The sequence below is a fragment of the Artemia franciscana genome, chromosome 14 (assembly GCF_032884065.1).
Source record: "Artemia franciscana chromosome 14, ASM3288406v1, whole genome shotgun sequence".
In the NCBI taxonomy this organism is placed as follows: Eukaryota; Metazoa; Arthropoda; class Branchiopoda; order Anostraca; family Artemiidae; genus Artemia; species Artemia franciscana.
The window spans coordinates 25,334,080-25,355,739 of NC_088876.1; the positions used below are offsets into that span (position 1 = coordinate 25,334,080).

Here is a 21,660-nt window from a genome sequence, read left to right on the forward strand (position 1 = left end):
GAAACACTGACGTAGTGTGTACGTTTTCACCTTGATTTAGTCAACGCTGAAGGTTTTTTCCTGGCCCTCGCAGGTGTTTAAACAATCAAAGAAGTCTTCAAGAAAATATTTGCCTATGTAAATAAACAAACCCCCTATTACGTAACAAGAGCCTGCATCTTGAAGGAAATGAATAAGACCCACGTCTTGAAGAAGTTTTTAAAAAAAGTGTCAGGATCGGGTTCGAAGTGGTAGCCTACTGGCCTGTCGGATTTGTTGTACCTCCACTACTCCCTAACACTTTGAGAAAGTTCTTTTAATTTTTACCAACTATCTTTTTCAAAGTAATATTTACCTATGTTTGGTCTATCTGTACGATTTTTCTTCTTTCTACATGTCTATCTAATGTATGACTGAACAAAAACCCAAAGGCTGCCTGTCTGTAGCCTGTAATATAATATAACGTCTATTCGTTAGCACAACAAGAGAAAAACCGATAAATGAAAATGTTGGTATGTTATGTCTTGCTCCTCGGACACAAAGTCGTGTAAAAAAAATAGAAATCGTTCCTTTCTTACGGGTAAACAGATAGCTAATGAACAAGTTGATTTCTTGAACATGAAATTTTGAAAGGGCATTAGTCTTAACAAAAAGTACTAAAAAGTGCTTCTTTTAACAAAATGTATCGAAAAAGTACCTTTCACGGAAAGGTGTACCCTGACACCATCCCCCCATTATGTCCCCTCACTCATCAAGACCTCCTCCGCCACAAACACTCATAATTTCTTAAAGCGCATCCAATCAAAATGTTGAGACAGCTATTTTGTTCAGCATTGTTAAAAGGTCCACTACTTGTGCCTATGGGGATGTCAAATCCCTTGCAGCCATCAGGCTAAGGGCTGTAAGTTAGGCAACTTTTTTCATTGTTTACAGATAGTGCATGTTATAGAGGAAGATGGACATATTTGAACTTTACTTTCCGAAAATACGAAGGGCTTTCAGGTGAGCCATTCAGAGAATATTGAAGGAGTGTTGAACTAAATCAATACGTGATACGCATACGGGCAGTCAAAATGGCGCAACTATGGAATAACTAAGTATATTAATTTGGAACTTTCAGGAAATGACAGGCCAGATTGACCAAATAGGGAATGTTTGTACGCTACTACTACTACTACTACTACAAATACAGCCACTACTACTGCTACCGCAATTACTACTATTACTACCACTAAAACTACTGCTTCTGTAGCAAGTACTGCTAAGGTTGAGGATATTGAATAAACATCTGAGGAAACGTTGCGGGCAAAAGTCAAAACATGCCATGTGCATATAGATTGCTGATCCCTATCAGAAACATTTTTGTAGTGGCTTTCCATATCAAGAGGAAACTTCTGGGGTATCGTGAGTGGGGTGTATAGCTGACTAAAAGGCAATATGTACCTGTTAATACTGTTACTAATACTGCTGCTACTACTGTTAGTACTACTACTAATACAACGGGATATTAACTAATAACTCAATTCCAGAGAGTGTTAGGTGTTCTGAAAACCTTATGTTATTTAAAGTAAGAATAAAAAATTATTTTTTGAATAAATTATAAATTATATTGGTTAAAATTGTATCCCTTTTTTTTCTTTTTTTTATGATGAGAGATGGCTGTTTAGAGATTGTATAGTGTTTCGTCTGTTTTAGTTTTTTGCGTATTTCTTTGATTTTGAATGAATAGTTATCATTTATTTGTTGTAGTTTTGCTGCTGAACAGGGACATTTTAGGTCCCTAAATTGAGCAGCATATTATTGATAGTAAGTGCAATTTTAGTAATTTTTATTTGATGAAATAAACACATACCATACCATACGGGATATTAACTTGGAACTTTGGAGAATGCTTAAAGGATAAAATCAATTGACATAAACGTAATTATATGCATACCACTGCTTACACTAGTTCCGCTGCTACTTTTACTACTACTACTACTGCTACTAAACTATTCCAAATAAATATTGAATTGCAACAACTTGAAAGACTTACAGTATTTAGTTGAATAGGGCATCAAAAGGGCAAATCAGTAATATTTTTGGAGTGGCTTGTACCGTATCAAGTGGCTTTTACCGTTAATTTTACCGTATCAAGGTAAAATTTCCGGGGTGTCATAGGTGGATGTTCAACTGACCAAAAGGCAACATGTAAATGCTACTACTACTGCTGCTATAAAATAATGCTGCAACCGCTGTTATTACAACTACTAATACAACACTTATACTGCAACTACTTCTCTTACTACCACCACTACTACTGTGGCAATAGTACTATTAAGTCTAAGTCTATAAAGGTAAAAATTTGAGGACATATTGAGGGCAAATTGAGGACGGGTTGAGCTTGATTGAGCGTTGAAAATATTTATAATTATTTGAATAACTCATCCCTTATCGTCAAAAATAATTTGCTTTAAATTACAAAATCTCTTTGTTTTTTTTATGATAACATAGGGCCATTCAAATGGGGGGCCCGATTAGGCCCAATCACTCCAACCGCTCTATTTCCGGCTCTGTATGATGTGTGAGTAGATTCAATGAATGGGATCATTGAATGGGATCATGAATGGTATCATTAGGGATTTATTAGGGACTATCAGGGGTGGGGTATATAGTCATTGCAACAATAATTATATTGGTTACTTGTGTCTTATAGCCACCACACTCAAGCTCTGTCGAGAAGTGAAGTTTAGTTATTGCTTATGAAATATAACAAAATATGATGAAAACATAATACTTTATCAACATATGAAAACTAGGACAAAGAATTATGGAAGGCCCCATAGCCCGTATTATAATAAATACATAATCTAAACTAACATAGCCTAACCAAAATACCAACTAAATATTTAGTTAAAATATAGCTACAATGTAGTTTCCCACTGAGCCGAAGTTAATATTTTCTGGTGTAAAGACCAAGAGCATGGGTTATCGTCTCATGCTCGTGATACAAGATCTTGAATGTGGTGGCTATAAGACAAAAGTACCTTATATTGAAAAGGTGCAGCCTGAAAAAAGGAATCTAATGGAGCTACTTTTGTTTTATTAAGATTTTTTCTCCAGATGAGTTGTGAGTGTAATGTTACCTGTATAATTTAGGATATTGACGCATAAATCTTATTTCCACTAAAATGTTTTCTGATGATTCGAGAAATGCCGCAGCTGCAATGGTCACATTAATGGTGAAAAACTCGACTGAACAGGGTATCTTAACATGACATGCCTGGCACCTACGCAGGGGGGGGGGGCCTCCCCCCGAAATTTTGTGAAATGTTTAATTTCCCCATAATTTCTTAGGATTTCTGGTGAAAGCAGGACACTTATTAAGAATCTAGATACATGTGTGAGGCCTTTTTTGGAATTTTACAGCATGCAATTATCGATTGTAATCTAAAAAAGTAATTAGCGATTGTACTGTTATTTTTTTTGTAAAGAGAGTTTGCTTTCCACAGCAAAATAGAACTATCCTTGATATTAGGGCGTTTATCCCCCCTTTTCAGGACAAAGTACAGCTTTGAATGGATCAATTTCAGAAACTAAAATTTTTCATTAAAATCGACGTTTTCGCAATAGAAGAACTACCCCTCACAGCACCCATATTGCACTATTAACCCTAAAATTTCCCTTTCAGTGGGATATAATAGATTAATCACTGGTTCTATATCGCTATGAACATAACCTGAGCCTAAAACGTACTTTTGAGGCTTCAGTCTCCTTCCCCCCATTTGCTACAATACTACAGATTAAAGTTAATCTGTATTTTCTGATATACGTGCTTTTTGCATTTATTTAGTTACTAAATAAAAAAAAGTGCTACTTTATACCTGCTGTTTCGGAGCCTGTGACATGCACAAACAAATTTTAAATTAGGTGTTTAAGACTACTAGTATAAAAAAAAACGTGTCAAATATTGTATCAACCATCGCGTATTTCTTTATCGCATCAAATATCGCGTATTTCTTTTTAGTTTTATCACAGCACAACGGGAGTAGAACGCTTTTGACAAAATGAATGTCTCCCATTGGCGAATATTTAGGACCAATCAGAAGAAAGAGTATTTTTCAAAAACTAAAAGGTTTGATACACATTCTTTACACGAGTGACAGTTAAGGAACATTTGTAGTAGAAGGAGGTAATATAAGTTAAACACGGATGTCTGAAGGATAATGATTGCCGATACTTTAAATAATAGGTAATACTATTTTCTTTTTTGGCTTTAAGTATTGCTGGTTGTAATTTACTTATGGATTTGGTTAAATCTTCATGCAAGATATATTTTTCATAACCTCGAAATAAAAAATAGTCTAACCTGAGAACAGGCACCGGTACCTGCATCGTAGTTGGTTTCAAGAAAGAACCTAACTTCACTTATTGAGTGTGTTCTGAATAATACACAAGTACTTTGGCACCACAAAGAAGACTGAAGGAAGCCACCCCCTTCGAACCAAATTTACACAGAAAATTTGTAATCCTGTCAATACTGTTGCTGTAAAAATCCCCTTTTAGAACTTCCCCCTCATAAAAAAAAGAATGGGATCCTTCTGGAAATTTTCCCATGTGTCATTTTGCTTGAGATGTGGTTATGGTCAGAAACATCGGTTAATAAAAAATCTTCAAAATACCAAATGCATTTTATGACCTTCTTAATTAAAACGTATTAATGAATAATTCATTATAATACGTACATTATTTTTTTGATCAGTTCAATAGGCAAAATAAAACTAGGACTGTCCCATCTTTTCAGCGAGGGCCCCACCAGTGGTGGTATTTCACAAAATACAGAGGGGTAAATGTATTTGTCGAAATTTGGGACCGGTAATTTTGTTGTTGTTTTTTTTTTTAGTGAAAAATCTGGAAAAAATAGGTATTAAAATAAATAGGAAGTAGGTATTTTATCATTTAAAACGGTTTATCATTTTAAATTCAAACACTGCTTAGATAAGTTACATTCTAAATTCATATCATACCTGAATATCATAACAGCAGAATTATCAAATTTTCGATATACTAGTACATTTCAAAGCTAACTCCCATTTGAGCTACATAGCAATTTACTCAAACGTGATCTTTCTTTAAATCTTCTCCTATACGTTACATGACTTTTGAATTTACAATTACACGATTTTCATCTAAAAATTTTTACAATTGAATTCTTTACGCAGCTACGTAACACTTGAAGCTGCAAATTGAATTATCCGAAGACTGCTTGAGGAATATTTGCAGTGACGCCCATGGGGGGCATTTCCTACTAGAATTTGTCCCTTCTCCCAAAGATTTAAAAAACACATTTTTTAAAAATAATTTAACCAAAAACACCCCTTTTTCACTAAAAAAATACCCACCCATCCCCCTAAATTTCTAAAATACATCTTCTTCTCAACATTTTTGTCAATTGATGCCACTAGATAGTGTATTATATATCCTCGAATCTTAAATTAAAACAGTACTATTAGATCAATATGTTTTTGTTCGTTGCGTATTTCATGGTCATTTATCTGAAAATGCACCCCAACCTCTCTGATAGTACCAGATACAACCATAGGAATATTTAACATTTAAAAGAAAATTCTAAAACAATTAAATTCTTATTTTACGATATGTAAGATATTTTTATTAATCAGATTATCACATTTATTTCCATTATTGTCAGCTTTTTAAAAAAATATTTCAACTACGAGATTATTCATATTTATCATTAACATTTAGATAACTTCGAAGACCACACTGCCTTTCCATGACGAAAGTAAAACAGTTCAAAATAGGGATGATACCTTTTTATTGACAGTGAATAGATATAAAATTATTTAACTGGATATTTCGAACACATATACAGTGTTCATCATCAGCAGTAAAACTCAGCAAAAAACAGAGTTTTACTGCTGATGATGAACACTGTATATGTGTTCGAAATATCCAGTTAAATAATTTTATATCTATTCACTGTCAATAAAAAGGTATCATCCCTATTTTGAACTGTTTTACTTTTATCATTAACATTATTATCTCCTATTAATAGCTGTATCCGACAACGAAATCAATCACTGGTGAAACTGCACATCATCGGCTTTAGAATACAGAAACCCTATTTTAACAAAGAATCAATGAAGAGTCACAAAATTCAACAAAGAAGGAAATATATTACAGAAACATAGAACCATCAGGGGGGTAAGATCAAAGGCACATCCAGGATTTTGTTCGGGGGAGGGGTTACAAAAACTTTTAAAACCCATCAAAAATTTGTTTGCATGAATTTTCGTTATGTTTTTAAAAGTATGACAAAAATTTCAGTTGGAGGGGGGTTCGAAACCGGTAACCTTCCCCCTATATACAACCTTGGATAGGATTGATCGTCAGAAAAATCGTTTGATTGAACCGGTTTTTCTCTCTCATTTGGTTATAATTAACTCATTTTTTTTGTGAAATTGACTACGATGCAGGTATATTATAATTAAATATTTAATATATAGATGTGGTTAAGTTAGGTATTTAATATATGCATTCTGGGTGGCCTGCTTTCTATTATTTTTTGCTGTAGCTTTCGTAATTTTGTTACTAAAGTATAATATTTCCATTATATTTCGCTATATATCATAACGATTAACCTACATTCACTTCCTGAGTATGTTCCAGATAATAAGTAAGTACCCAGCTATGATATTTCGAAGGATCGAAAAAGAAAAAGAGGGGAAAACCGAAGGGGGGAAGCCACTTTCCGTCTCCCGGTGTGTATTCTAGAACATCGTGTGTGCCACAGAGTTCCAGCATGCTCGGCACAGTTCTGCCATACTTGCCACAGTTTCCACCACATTTGGCACACCTCTGCCGCGCTTGGCACGAACCACCTGGTGCTGGTGATTTTTGAAAGCGGGGGCTCCCCCTTAATAACAACTACGAACTGAAGAGTAAGTGGATCCCTTTAGAAATCAAACATGTTCATTTATCAAACATGTCTGTGTCAATGGGAAATGGAAGTACTGAGAACCTAGTAAGTTTACAGACACTAAGACACTAGTACACTTACAGACACTAGTAAGTTGAATGGAAAGAGTAATAACAGCTCGTTTAAACTTTTTATACAAATGTGATTGAGGAAACGAATAATGGCCCATTCAAAGAGGAAGTAGTAGCAATTTTCAACATTACCATACGAGTAGATTGGAGTGTCATTTTTCCGATTATATGAAGAAAATACTTGGTGGCTTTGCCCTGTTATAAAGTGTGTTAAGTAAGGAGACGGGTTAAATTTCTGAAGAGGCAAGGTCATCCTTTTTGTAAAATTAAATTAAAAAACAAGTTTTTTCAAGTGAAAGTAAGAAGCAACATTAAAACTTAAAACGAACAGAAATTATTACGTCAATTAGGGCGGTTGCTCCTCCTTAACACTTCGCTCTTTAAGCTAAAGTTTGAATTTTGCCCCAGTTCCTTAAGAACGATTCCTGAAAGACAAGGTTCGTTTAATCAGAACAATAAGAAGCTTTCTTTTAAAAGTACTAAAAAACTTTAGCGTAAAGAGCGAGGTGTTGAGGAGGAACAACCTCCCCCCCCATATACTTAATGATTTATCTTTGCTTTAAGTTTTAATGTTGCTCCTTACTTTCAGTTAAAAAACATGTGTTTTTAAGTTAATTTCTGATTATTTTTAGATAAAACCGGGAAATTCGACTACCCCCTCCATGGAGAACTCCTTCCCCTAATGGGAAATCCCTCCGTGTACAGTTCTTCCCACATAAAATACTCCCCGTCACCTAGTAGAAAAGTTCTCCCGAAGAAATTTCCCCCTAGAGAATTTATCGTGAGTAAAACTCCCCCATGGAGAATTTTCCCATGGAAAACCTCCCCACCTACGGAAAGATACTCTAGACCAATCCAACACGGTAAATATATCCCCCGGACAGTTTCCCTTAATGCGACATGTGAAATTGACAGGGCCAAGAGGAAGTAAGACAAATCAAAAGAATTTATGTATTGGAATCTTGGCAAATTTCCCCAGTGTAATATTTCCCTCTCCATGGAAAATTGTCCCCGTACAAAATCCTCCCAGCAGAAAATTCTCGCCCCTCCTGAAATTGTCTGTATACTTTCCAATAAGAAATACTATACCTACAAAATGGACAACTTTCCTGACGTACGAACCTTTCCCACGGGCTGTGGATATTCCTAAGGACATAGTTATTGAGCAGGTCAACTATGCTGAACAAGATGAGTAGCTTAGAATTTTGATAGGATGAATTATGGGAAAAGAGGTGGCTGGGAGGCCTCCAATCTTTTTGGTCACTTAAAAGGGCATTAAAAATTTTAATTTCCGTCCGAATGAGTCCTTTTTCGACATTCTAGGACTATTGGTTCGATGCGATCAACCCTGCGGAAAACAAACAAACAAATAAACACGCATTCTTGATCTTTCTTTTGGTGAAAAATGCAGAATTCTACATTTTCGCAGATAGGAGCCTCAAACCTCTACAGTAGGGTCCGCTGAATCTGATTGCGCGATTTTCATTAAGATTCCTTTACTGTTTAATTTATTGTAAATATAGCTTAATAAACAATCGAATTTTCTATAGCTTTTTTCAGTGATGGATCTCCTTAAGTATTTTTACATATTTAAAATTTGTTATATCCCAATATATGGTCCTATCCAGGGGGAGGGGCTAGGGAGGTTTGACAGAACCGACAATAAGTTTCTTATATCCATAAAAGGTACTAAAGGGGAATTTGAACAAAGAAAATTGCACTATACGAAGACCACATTATACAGTATAACATTTAGATTTTCATTTCTAATTCTATTTCCAATTATTATTAGCAATAAAATAAAAACAAAAAGAAATGCAATGAATCTTTGATAAACATATAATAATAGCTCTAAGAGAACCTCAAAGCAATTGTTAAGAATATCGGCAGCTCTCCATATTTAGCAAATTGGTCCTTTGGCAAAAAAAAAGCAAAATTCCATATTTTTGCAGATGGAAGCTCGAAACTCCTACATTAGAGTTCTCGGATACGTTAAATCTGATGGTGGGGCTCTCATTAAAATTTCTTGAATTTTAAGGGGTGCTTCTCCCCTTTTTCGAACAAAATCGAATAAGTTTTTTCAAACCAATGAAAAGAGTGGCGTTACTGCTCAAAACGGGCATGATTTATCCTGTATATGAAGAGGAGTGTCTCCCCCTAAATTCAACCTTTGCCCAAAAGTTTCAATTTTTTCCCCAATTTTCAAGAACAAATGTTCTAATAGAAGAGCGATACTATACATTTTGTTGCCTCGAAAAAATTGAAAAGTATATTTTGCATCTGTTTTAAACAACAAAACTTTTAGTTTAAGTTTCTTGAAAGGCAATCGATGAATAAAAAGTTATTACTAACAGAAAATGTTTTTGCACCCTAAATACTTTCAGTTGAACCCCACTTAAATTTATGCCAGAAGGTTGGTGGCTTCGAGGATGAGCCCCTCTCTGCTTATATATGGTTAAGCAGACTAATTTAATGTTTCATTTAATACTCAAAATCTAAGTGAGAGAGGAGGTCCTACTTCCTCACAAATTGTTCTTAACGCTTGATATAAATTTATTTTTTAAATTGAAGGTAGATTAGAGATAAGGACGCTCTTACAGAATAGCCTTCAGGATCTCGAGCGAAAAGCTGCAAAGTTGATTCACAAAGTTTTCCTTTTGAAAATTTTACATCTAAGTTATATTTTAACATAATTTAAACACAACATTACAATAAATGTAATGTAAAATTATATTAAATGTCAATACAGTTGTTTTAAAATAACCCTGGGAAAGGGGTCTGGATCTCTGAGTAAATAACGACGAAGACCCCACTGCCTTTCCATAATACAAATACAGAATAGAGAATAATGAGACTTTTTTCCCAAGTGGGAAAAAAGTCTTCATTTTTCTCTCTTCTGTATTTGTATTAGCTCTGAGCAAACCTAAAACAGCTTACCGTGTTTTACCGTGGTAAGCGATAAACCACTTATCGTAATGATTTGAAGCACCGCTGGTAACAGATTAACTTGATATATCACTCATAACTTAAAATATTCTATAACAAGAAAGTGAATGCAAAAATTCATCAATTAATTCATTACTATATGCATCCTAATGAAATCTAAAGCAACGGTTTTCACTATTGATCTATCTTCTCTTATGCCCCCAAACAAGACAAAGATGCAGGGAGGATTTTTCGCCGTCATTACCAAGGAAGTTTTTTTTTTAATTTAGCACCATCAAAAGTTTGGTGCTTTTGGAAACTTACCACGAGTTTCTCTGCACTGCTGTACCCATTATACGATTATAGAAAGTAAAAAACAAAATGAGGGTCGAAAGCCTTATCAAATTTTAAAAGATCTGTAATCTTTGTAAAATATTGTATTAAAATGGAACAGATAACTGAACTTATAATGGAATACAAAAGATAACTGAATGAGGGTGAGCTATTGAAACTAGACAATAAGACATTGATAAATAAATAATTATAAGACTTGAAAAGTGTTCATTGAAACAAATCAATGACGTCTTTGACGTTACATCTTAGGGGTTAATATAGCCTCTGTAAAATAACATCAATGTTTACTTACAACACCGAATATCAAACTACATCCTAAGAATAGTATTGTTTTCAAAAAGGCTCTTTAACGTCTATGTCGACGGATGTTAGAACACATTTGTTGGCAGTGGAGCAAAATTTATATGATTTTGGTCATCCATTTGGGGAGAGATGAAAAGCAGGCTTTCCCCTAATGGAGCAGAAAAAGGGTAGTAAAAAGGTCCAACGTAAAGTGGGACTTCAAAGCAAGGTGTAATAAATGAAGTTTGGACAGGTTAGGGTGGAAAAAGATCAAGGGTGACTGTGTTGGTCTGAGGTGGCTTGGTGCAGCAATAACCTGGTAGTGATTTTAGCGTGTATGTAGGATGGAGGGAGACTGTAAGACATTAATTTTTGCTATCAAGTTGAATATGTGCACATATATTTGCAAACAAATATTGCAAACAATTGAATCTTAACGGACATTAATTAAAATATATTTTTTCTCCTATTTAAAGAAAGTGGTGACACTATAACCCCTAGTGTCTTAAATTGCGGCCAAAAATAGGTCAAAAGATTCAATTGTTGATAAGGAGGGGGCTTAGATTAACAACATCGGAATCTCATTTCTGGTCAAATAAGATTAGGTGTTACGGCAACTAATGTTGCCGTTATATAATTATACTAATTATATTAATGTTACTGATTATACTAATTATACTAATGTTACTAATGTTATAATATACTAATGTTACTAATAATACTAATTATACTAATGTTACGGCAACCTCGTCTTCCACCACTCCTGGCTCTGTCAAACTTCATCCTCCCTTTCTCCTCTCCTTTTTTTCCATCATAGTCGTATCTAGGTTCAGAGAATTATTAAAAGCTTTGGCTTTCAATTCAGGGGCTGTTTCTAACTAGTTGTTGACCGATAATTTGATCCGATCAAGAGTTGGCCGATCAAGAGCCTCGGCTTCAATTCAGGGGAGGTTTCCAACTAGTTGTTGGTGTGAAGAGCGAGGGATTCACGAGGGAATGAACCCTCAAAAATTTGATTAAACCATACATAGATTTATCAATATTTTTATTTTGAATATTCGATAATCAGTATATCGATTTTGATATTTCTTATCAGTTTTATTTTTGGCTTAGATTAACTTCAGCGTTTGGCAAAATTTGGTGACAAAATTTGTAATTAAAGAGTATTTTGTTTTAGTAGATATGTTTTTAATTTAATTTTTGATCGTTTTCAAACAATGCCAGAGAATCCACCTTTGGTCTCTATGGAAATCCTCCCAGCGAAATTCCTCGTTGGAAAGTTCCTCCCGCATAGCATCCCCAATCCCCTAGGCAATTCCATTCCTGCTGAAAATTCCCCAAGAAAACTTCTTGCGACCCTGGAAAATTAATTTTAGCTAACTTTAGTTCGAAAAAATACTTGTCTTTTTTTTAAATTTTTAATCGTCTTTTTAACCATGCCGCAAATCCTCTCTTCATGAAAAATTTTTCCTGTAGATTCTCCCCTCCCAGTGTCTCATTGGAAGTTGATCCTTTTCGGAATTCCCCCATGGGGAGTTTTCCGGCGGAAAATCCCCCACCTCAGAAAAACCTCCGGACAATCTCAACTCCTTTGAAAAAAAATTTCTGGGCAGTTTTCCGGAGTATCTCCACATGAAAAATTGAATTGGCAAAAAGAAATCAGATAAAAATAACTTTTTATAAAATTTTGCTAAATTCCCCAGTGTATGATTTCTCTTCTGAATTTTTTTCCTGGAAACTTCTCTCTCCAAGGAAAATTCTCCCCTTTAAAAATCTCCCTTGTAGAAAATCTCACCACACATAAAATGCACTAGACAAATTTCATAGCTTACAACCTTTTTCTTCGGGGACAGCAGGGTCTTGCCATCCCTAGCGGCATAGTGCTTGCCCTTCAACTATGCTGATTTTAATGGGTGTCTCAAAATTTTGATCGGGTGACTTGAGGAAAAAAGTAGCATGGGAGGGAGGAGGGAATCTAGTTGTCTTACAATCATTTTGGTCATGAAATGGGGAACTAGAAATGGGGGGAACTTCCACTAGAAAATCTCCCCGAACACAAAATTCACTAGACAAATTTCATAGCTTACAATCCTTTTCTTAAGGGACTTGCAGGGTCTTTCCATCTCCAGAGGCATAGTGCTTGCCCTTTAACTATGCTGATTTTAATGGGTGTCTCAAAATTTTGATCGGGTGACTTGAGGAAAAAAGTAGCATGGGAGGGAGTAGGGAATCTAGTTGCCTTAATATCGTTTTGGTCATTGAAATGGGGAACTAGAAATGTAATTTCTGTTCGAGTAAGCCCTTTTCTGATCTTATATGACTATTGGTTCGACACCATCAGCCTGGAAAAAAATAAAAAAGGAAAAAAAAGAAGAAATAAACACGCATCCGTGATTTTTCTTCTGGCAAAAATTACAAAATTTTAGATTTTTGCATATGGAAGCTAGAAAATCTTTACAGCATGATTCTGTCATATACTAAATCTGATGATGTGATTTTTATTAGGATACATTACTAAAATTATCATATAATTGAAGTTTCACCAGCAGGAATAGAATGCGAGATCTTAATGACCTTGGGTAAACTCTGTTACAAGTATTCAATGTATTTTCAAATTCGTAATTCTTTTTACCAGCAAAATTAATGGTTTACCCATGGGCGCCCCCCTCTCCGGGTTACTGGCGAATATTTATGTAGAGCGATTCAAAAAAAAAGTAGTCACATAACCCAATATAACCATACTAGTCAACATATCCTCTAACTATGATTTTCTATGGCGTCCATCTGTCTATTATATATGACTTTGCTCAGAAAAGTTGTGTTAGTGAAGTGAATAAACAAGTTCAGTTTTAACTAAAATAGTTGATGCTATTAAAATAGATTTCTATTTACTTTTCCAATGAACTAGTGAATGTTTATCAAACACACATCAATTATGTCAATATCAATTATTAATATCAAATATCAATATCAAATCAAATATCAAAATCAAATATCAATTATCAATTTCAATATCAAACATGTATTAATTATGATATACACGTATATCAATTATGATATATACATATATCAATTTTATTTCTGTTTCTTTTCCAATGAAATCAATTCTTGTCATTTGCCCTTCAGGCAGTATTTAAGGCTCACATTTTATTTAGACTTTCTTATTTATGGTTGAAAAAGCCTTTGAGTTTTGTAGTTACATGCTGGAGTGCTTTCCAGTTTTATTCCGTACTGAATTATTAATATCATCAATTATCGATATCAAATATCAATATCATATAAAATATCAATTATCAATATCAATATCAAACATATATCAATTAGGATATATACATATATCAATTATGTTTCTATTTACTTTCCCAATGAAATCAATTCTTGTCATTTGCCTTTCAGGCAGTATTTAAGGCTCACAATTTCCTTAAACTTTTTTCCTTGCGATTGAAAAAGCCTTCGAGTTATGTACTTACATGTTGGAGTACTTTTTAGTTTTATTCCGTACTGAATACCGATTCTTAGATATTAATATTATCGAGTAGGTGCTTGGTTTTACGTTCAAATACCATTTTCTAGAGTACTCAATCCAATGCAATCCTAGGGGCGCTACCGTTCCATCTTGTAATTGTATACTATACACTTTAAAGACCCCACTTCCGGGCTGGTTTGACTATGTTCAAAGCCATTTTTATAGCTCCTGTAATTAGTAATAGTTCCAGCAACTGAATTTTTGTAGCACCTTCGTTACTTGTAACAGTTAAATAAAAAAAAAACTAGTTTTTTTAAACTGAAAGTAAGGAGCGACATTAAAACTTAAAACGAACAGAAATTACTCCGTATGTGAAATGGGTTGTCCCTTCCGCAATCCCTCGCTATTTACGCTAAAGTTTTTAATTGTTTTAAAAAGTAGAATTGTGGGAAAGAGTCAAACTTTAGCGTAAAGAGCGAGGGATTGTGGAAGGGACAACCCATTTCATATACGGATTAATTTCCGTTCGCTTTCAGTTTTAATGTCGCTCCTTACTTTCAGTTAAAAAAACTAGTTTTTTATTTAATTTCTGAATGTTTTTGAATTAATGCATGTTTGATTTTGGCTCTCCGTACATAAATTATTAAAATGAAATTTGCATATTAATTCTTTTTTTTTGGCTAAATGGCTTTCTCTTAGTTTTGATCAGACGATTTTGAGAAATAAGGGGTGGGGAAGGAGGCCTAGTTGCTCTCCAGTTTTTTGGTTACTTAAAAAGGCAACTAGAAATTTTAATTTTTAACGAACGTTTTTATTTGTAAAAAATATACGTAACTTAAGAATTAACTTACGTAACAAACTTTTATATTCTTGTATTTTAAATTATATATATGAGGGGGCTGGTACCCTCGTTAATGCCTCGCTCTTCACACTAAATCTTAAGTTTTGTCCCAATTCTTTAAGAATGACCCCTGAATCAGAAAGGCAGTAGAATAAATAGTTGAAATTACTAAAAATACTTTAGCATAAAGAGCGAAGTATTTATCTCCTCCTAAATGCTTCGCTCTTTATGCTAAAGTATTTTTAGAGCCCCTCATATGCGTAATAATCTCTGTTCGTTTTAAGTTTTAATGCTACTCCTTACTTTCAATTGAAAAAACTTTTTCATGTTTATATTTTCATTGTTTTTTGTTTTTTTAATAGTAATGCTAGAAAATCCTACGCCCTTTTCATTGAATTTCTCTTCCCCCATGAAATATTTCTCCAAGAAAAGATTCTCCCACATAGCCCCCTCCCCTCAACTCCACACCCAACCCCCCCTGAAAACGTCACTACACTTCCCAATAGCCATTACTGTATGTGAACATTGGTCAAAGTTTGTAACTTGCAGCCCCTCCCCCAGGGACTGTGGGGTAGTAAGTAAGTCATCCCCAAAGACATAGTCATTATGGATTTCGACTATGCGGAACAAAATGGCTATCTCAAAATTTTGATCCGTTGACTTTCGGAAAAAATGAACGTGGGAGGGGGCCTAGGTGCCCTCCAATATTTTTGGTCACTTAAAAAGACCACTAGAACTTTTCATTTCCGTTAGAATGAGCCCTCTTGCAACACTCTAGAACCACTTGGTCGATACGATAACCCCTGGGAAACACGCACCCGTGATCTGTCAAAAAATACGAAATTCCACATTTTTCTAGATTGGACCTTGGAATTTCTTCTTCAGGGTTCTCTGATACGCTGAATTCGATAGTGTGATTTTCGTTAATATCCTATGACCCTTAGGGGATGTTTCCCCCTATTTTCCAAAATAAGGCAAATTTTCTCAGGCTCGTAACTTTTGATGACAAAGACTCAATTTGATGAAACTTATATATCTAAAATCAGCATAAAAATCCAATTCTTTTGATGTATCTTTTAGCATCGAAATTCCGTTTTTTAGAGTTTCGTTTACTATTGAGCCGGGTCGCTCCTTGCTACAGTTCGTTACCATGAACTGTTTGATAAGAGGACTGTATATGCTCTAAGGAAGTTGTTTCCCGATTGAATTTTGTTTTAATTGCCCACAATAACTACATTAGCCCAAACTGGAACTCACATAATGAGAGTAGATTATTTGCGTTATTGAAATTACTTGTCAAATAAATTAGACTTTTGAACTTCATTTGGGTTTTTATGGTAAATATTTTTACACTAGTCTTCCCTTGTAATTAACTTTTATGGTTTAATTATATCCGCTATTGCTATTTATCACCGTGTGAAACACTCAATGTTGAATCATCGGTTACGAAGTAAATGGAGGACTTTAGTACTGTGTTAATTCCATCAACTAGGTGTAGTGACGTGATTGCTAATTTTTAATTTAATTTATTTTTTTTATTTTAATTTTTTCTAATTTTTAATTTAATTCTTAGTGACGTGATTGCTTAGGTTGAAATGCTACTACTACCGTTAACATTTCACTGCAATACCGATTCCCTGAGACTCTCTTTAAGTCACTCCTCCTCCACCTCTCTTCCCACCCTATCTGGAGACGCCCCAGTTTTTGTTTGACCCCAGATGTATAGTGAAAAAGCTTAATATTTGACAATCTATCATTCTTTATCTCTAAAACAGGGCTAGCCATCTTATCATTTCTTTGAGGGCTATAGCCTTCGAAAGTGGCATCGAACCACATTCTGTATAGCTTGTTCTTTGATATACGGTCAGTCGAACAAGTACCTAAGTGCTATCCATATTTTTCCCGCCCAGAAAATTTACTCTGGAAAACTTCCTCCCGGAACCCCCCTCCCCTGAAAAATCCCCATCTGTAAAATAGAGCTGCCACGAAGAAATTATGACAAATAGAAATAATGAAGAAAAGAAGGAATTTTAGAATGTTCTACAACTATTCCAAATATAGGCAGAGCATATATATCTTCTATATATATATCTATATATATATATAAAAATAAGTTGTCTGTCTGTGGATGTGTGGATGGATGTGTGGATGGATGTGTCAGGTGACGTCACCTGAAAAAACTGGATTAGGTGACGTCAAAACTGAAAAAACTAAAAAAAGGCAAAAACTACAAAAAAAACTAAAAACTAATAAAAAAAATAAAAAAGCTAAAAAACTAAAAAAACTATAAAGGTAAAAACCAATAAAAAACTAAAAAAAAAACTGAAAAAACTAAAAAAAGGCAAAAACTACAAAAAAAACTAAAAACTAATAAAAAAAGTAAAAAAGCTAAAAAACTAAAAAAACTAAAAAAACTAAAAAAAGGTAAAAAACTAAAAAAATAAAAAATAAAAAAAAACTAAAAAAAAGGAAAAAACTGAAAAATAAGCTAAAATAAAGGTAAAAACCAATAAAAAACTAAAAAAAAAAAGGAAAAAACTAATAAATGACGACACTCAAAGAGAAAGCGACCAGGACAAAAAACTAAAAAAAAAGGCAAAAACTACAAAAAAACTAAAAACTAATAAAAAAAATAAAAAAGCTAAAAAACTAAAAAAACTAAAAAAAGGTAAAAAACTAAAAAAACTAAAAACTAAAAAAAAACTAAAAAAGGTAAAAACTAAAAGAACTAAAAAAGAAAAAAATAAATGACGACACTCAAAGAGAAAGCGACCAGGACAAAAGGAATGTTCGATTAGCAATCAACAAAGCACCGGGACACAGGGAGTATAAATGACGACCAGGACACAAGTAAAAAAAAAAATTAACAAAACTAAAAAGAAGGTAAAAACTACAAAAAAACTAAAAAGAAAAAAAAACTAAAAACTAATAAAAAAACTAAAAAATCTAAAAATCTAAATAAACTAAAAAAGAAAAAAAAAGGAAAAAAATAAAGGAGAAAAACAAAACTAAAAAACGAATGTATATACAGACCGGTACACCGGGATACAAATGACGACCGGGACACAGGGAATATAAATAACGACCGGGACACAGGGACACAACTACAACGGGGACACCGGGGGAAACAGGGGGATATAAATGACGACCGGGACAAAAAAACTAAAAAGAAATAAAAACTAAAAACTAATAAAAAAAACTAAAAAATCTAAAAATCTAAATAAGCTAAAAAAGAAAAAAAAAGGAAAAAAATAAAGGAGAAAAACAAAACTAAAAAACGAATGTATATACAGACCGGGACACCGGGATACAAATGATGACCGGGACCCGGGACACAGGGAATATAAATGACGACCGGGACACAGGGACACAACTACAACGGGGACACCGGGGGAAACAGGGGGATAACCTGACAATCTATTTATATGCAAAGACAATGGGACAGCAAAGAATGTTGTATATTCGCAAGTTTTACGTAGTTAAAACCATATATATATATATATATATCTATATTCACAGGTGGGACATAGGGACACAACTACAATGGCGCGTAACTATTATGGCGCGTAACGACTTACGCGCGCGGGGGGGCTTGGGGGGGGCGCGAAGCGCCCCCACCAACTAGGTGTTGGGGTGGCGCGAAGCGCCACCCCAACAGCTAGTATATATATAAAAATAAGTTGTCTGTCTGTGGATGTGTGGATGTGTCAGGTGACGTCACCTGAAAAAACTGGATCAGGTGACGTCAAAACTGAAAAAACTAAAAAAAGGCAAAAACTACAAAAAAAAACTAAAAACTAATAAAAAAAATAAAAAAGCTAAAAAACTAAAAAAACTATAAAGGTAAAAACCAATAAAAAACTAAAAAAAAAAACTGAAAAAACTAAAAAAAGGCAAAAACTACAAAAAAAAACTAAAAACTAATAAAAAAAGTAAAAAAGCTAAAAAACTAAAAAAACTAAAAAAAGGTAAAAAACTAAAAAAAATAAAAAATAAAAAAAAACTAAAAAAAAGGAAAAAACTGAAAAATAAGCTAAAATAAAGGTAAAAACCAATAAAAAACTAAAAAGAAAAAAAGGAAAAAACTAATAAATGACGACACTCAAAGAGAAAGCGACCAGGACAAAAGGAATGTTCGATTAGCAATCAACAAAGCACCGGGACACAGGGAGTATAAATGACGACCAGGACATAAGTAAAAAAAAAAAAACTATCTATATATATAAAAATAAGTTGTCAAACTAAAAAAAGGCAAAAACTACAAAAAAAAACTAAAAACTAATAAAAAAGCTAAAAAACTAAAAAAACTAAAAAAAAGGCAAAAACTACAAAAAAAACTAAAAACTAATAAAAAAAATAAAAAGCTAAAAAACTAAAAAAACTAAAAAAACTAAAAAAAGGTAAAAAACTAAAAAAACTAAAAACAAAAAAAAACTAAAAAAAAGGAAAAAACTGAAAAATAAGCTAAAATAAAGGTAAAAACCAATAAAAAACTAAAAAAAAACTGAAAAAACTAAAAAAAGGCAAAAACTACAAAAAAACTAAAAACTAATAAAAAAAGGAAAAAACTGAAAAATAAGCTAACATAAAGGTAAAAACCAATAAAAAACTAAAAAGGAAAAAACTAAAAAAAATTTTCATCTAAAAAACTAAAAAAAACTAAAAAAGGTAAAAACTAAAAGAACTAAAAAAGAAAAAAATAAATGACGACACTCAAAGAGAAAGCGACCAGGACAAAAGGAATGTTCGATTAGCAATCAACAAAGCACCGGGACATAGGGAGTATAAATGACGACCAGGACATAAGTAAAAAAAAAAATTAACAAAACTAAAAAGAAGGTAAAAACTACAAAAAAACTAAAAAGAAAAAAAAACTAGAAACTAATAAAAAAACTAAAAAATCTAAAAATCTAAATAAACTAAAAAAGAAAAAAAAAGGAAAAAAATAAAGGAGAAAAACAAAACTAAAAAACGAATGTATATACAGACCGGTACACCGGGATACAAATGACGACCGGGACAGAGGGAATATAAAAACTAAAAACTAATAAAAAAAGTAAAAAAGCTAAAAAACTAAAAAACTAAAAAAACTAAAAAAAGGTAAAAAACTAAAAATGACGACACTCAAAGAGAAAGCGACCAGGACAAAAGGAATGTTCGATTAGCAATCAACAAAGCACCGGGACACAGGGAGTATAAATGACGACCAGGACATAAGTAAAAAAAAAACTAACAAAACTAAAAAGAAGGTAAAAACTACAAAAAAAATAAAAAGAAAAAAAAACTAAAAACTAATAAAAAAACTAAAAAATCTAAAAATCTAAATAAACTAAAAAAGAAAAAAAAAAGGAAAAAAATAAAGGAGAAAAACAAAACTAAAAAACGAATGTATATACAGACCGGTACACCGGGATACAAATGACGACCGGGACACAGGGAATATAAATGACGACCGGGACACAGGGACACAACTACAACGGGGACACCGGGGGAAACAGGGGGATATAAATGACGACCGGGACAAAAAAAAACTAAAAAGAAAAAAAAATAAAAACTAATAAAAAAACTAAAAAATCTAAAAATCTAAATAAGCTAAAAAAGAAAAAAAAAGGAAAAAAATAAAGGAGAAAAACAAAACTAAAAAACGAATGTATATACAGACCGGGACACCGGGATACAAATGACGACCGGGACACAGGGAATATAAATGACGACCGGGACAGAGGGACACAACTACAACGGGGACACCGGGGGAAACAGGGGGATATAAATGACGACCGGGACACCGGGACAGGGAATGGTCGATTAGAAATCACCATCAAAAAAGCTCAAGGGCAATCATTAGAATCATGAGGTATAGATCTGAATACAGATTGTTTTCCCATGGACCATTATATGTTGCATGTTCAAGAGTCGGTAAACCTGACAATCTATTTATATGCAAAGACAATGGGACAGCAAAGAATGTTGTATATTCGCAAGTTTTACGTAGTTAAAACCATATATATATATATATATATATATATATATATATCTATCTATATTCACAGGTGGGACATAGGGACACAACTACAATGGCGCGTAACTATTATGGCGCGTAACGACTTACGCGCGCGGGGGGGCTTGGGGGGGGGGCGCGAAGCGCCCCCACCAACTAGGTGTTGGGGTGGCGCGAAGCGCCACCCCAACAGCTAGTATATATATAAAAATAAGTTGTCTGTCTGTGGATGGATGGATCAGGTGACGTCACCTGAAAAAACTGGATCAGGTGACGTCAAAACTGAAAAAACTAAAAAAAGGCAAAAACTACAAAAAAAACTAAAAACTAATAAAAAAAATAAAAAAGCTAAAAAACTAAAAAAACTTAAAAAAAGGCAAAAACTACAAAAAAAACTAAAAACTAATAAAAAAGCTAAAAAACTGAAAAAACTAAAAAAGCAAAAACTACAAAAAAAACTAAAAACTAATAAAAAAAATAAAAAAGCTAAAAAACTAAAAAAACTAAAAAAACTAAAAAAAGGTAAAAAACTAAAAAAAACTAAAAAAAAGGAAAAAACTGAAAAATAAGCTAAAATAAAGGTAAAAACCAATAAAAAACTAAAAAAAAAACTGAAAAAACTAAAAAAAGGCAAAAACTACAAAAAAAAACTAAAAACTAATAAAAAAAGTAAAAAAGCTAAAAAACTAAAAAAACTAAAAAAACTAAAAAAAGGTAAAAAACTAAAAAAAATAAAAAATAAAAAAAAACTAAAAAAAAGGAAAA

General features: G+C 33.3%; 1 protein-coding gene across 1 annotated transcript in view; it reads left to right on the forward strand.

Annotated features, from left to right (window-relative positions):
* The first annotated feature begins 4,099 nt into the window (after nucleotides 1–4,099).
* Nucleotides 4,100–21,660, forward strand: part of LOC136035500 (protein Wnt-1-like) — a 110,329-nt gene continuing 92,768 nt past the window's right edge. The window contains exon 1 of the mRNA XM_065717332.1: nucleotides 4,100–4,210. The gene's annotated coding sequence lies outside the window, so the exon portion shown is untranslated. The remainder of the gene's footprint in view (nucleotides 4,211–21,660) is intronic.